Here is a 1030-nt window from a genome sequence, read left to right on the forward strand (position 1 = left end):
TTCTCTTTTCTTCTGTGTGCCTGCTCAGAAAGACCCAAAACAAAACAAGAAAAATCTCTGCAGAGGTAAGAAGGTCCCTTTCATGGTCCGTCTCCCCACAAAGGGGCTCGGGTAATCCTGGTCCAAAGCGCGTGGAGATCTTGGTTACAAGGACCTTAATTTGGAGGCTGGTGATTCGGAGGCAGGGACCATGGCTGCCTGCCCTGGGGGGGGACAGTGAGGCCCGGGGGTGACACCCCCTCGCCAGCTGTCCCCTCCAACGGAAAGCTAAGGGCTATTGGTCACTCGAATAAGGCTATGACAGAGGGACTGGGGACAGACAGGGGCTGTGAGGTGCTGAGGGTCCTTGTGCCAGCATCCGAGAAGGCAGGGCCCTGGGGCCGGGACAGACGGGAGAGCGAGACCAGGGACAGCCCAGCCGGCCAGGCTCAGGCCCCTTGCGCGTGGCTGGCGGACGAGGCAGGCAGCCCGGAGGTAAGGGGGGGCGCATCCTGGTCTGATGTCCCCGCCAGGGGACAGACAGGGGCTGTGAGGTGCTGAGGGTCCTTGTGCCAGCATCCGAGAAGGCAGGGCCCTGGGGCCGGGACAGACGGGAGAGCGAGACCAGGGACAGCCCAGCCGGCCAGGCTCAGGCCCCTTGCGCGTGGCTGGCGGACGAGGCAGGCAGCCCGGAGGTAAGGGGGGGCGCATCCTGGTCTGATGTCCCCGCCAGGGGGGACAGACGGGCGGGCACCGGGGCCGCCCAGCCAGCCTGGTCCCTTCCAAGTGACCAGCTCAGGGTCATCCCCTCTCGGGTGTTAGGAAGTCAGAAAAGTTTGGCCCCATGACCTATACGCAAAAAAATATATATACTGTCTCTTGCTCTCTCTATATATGCACATATATATATAGGGAAAGTCCTGATCTCTCTGGGGAAGCCGCCAAGCAGGGGTGCGGGGGAGCGCGAGGAAGCGTCCTCGAGTGCAGGGGGTGGCAGTGTATGAATTCTTTGGCCCCCACACAGGAGACCCTGTCCCCCTACCCAGGACAG

At 62.1% G+C, this 1030-nt stretch overlaps 1 protein-coding gene across 1 annotated transcript in view; it reads right to left on the bottom strand.

The window, feature by feature from the left end:
- The window catches only part of Celf5 (CUGBP Elav-like family member 5), a 25796-nt gene that overhangs the window by 1223 nt on the left and 23543 nt on the right, over positions 1-1030 (bottom strand). The gene's annotated exons all lie outside the window — the stretch shown is intronic.

Source organism: Fukomys damarensis, unplaced genomic scaffold, assembly GCF_012274545.1.
Source record: "Fukomys damarensis isolate Sample0158 unplaced genomic scaffold, DMR_v1.0_HiC HiC_scaffold_37, whole genome shotgun sequence".
In the NCBI taxonomy this organism is placed as follows: Eukaryota; Metazoa; Chordata; class Mammalia; order Rodentia; family Bathyergidae; genus Fukomys; species Fukomys damarensis.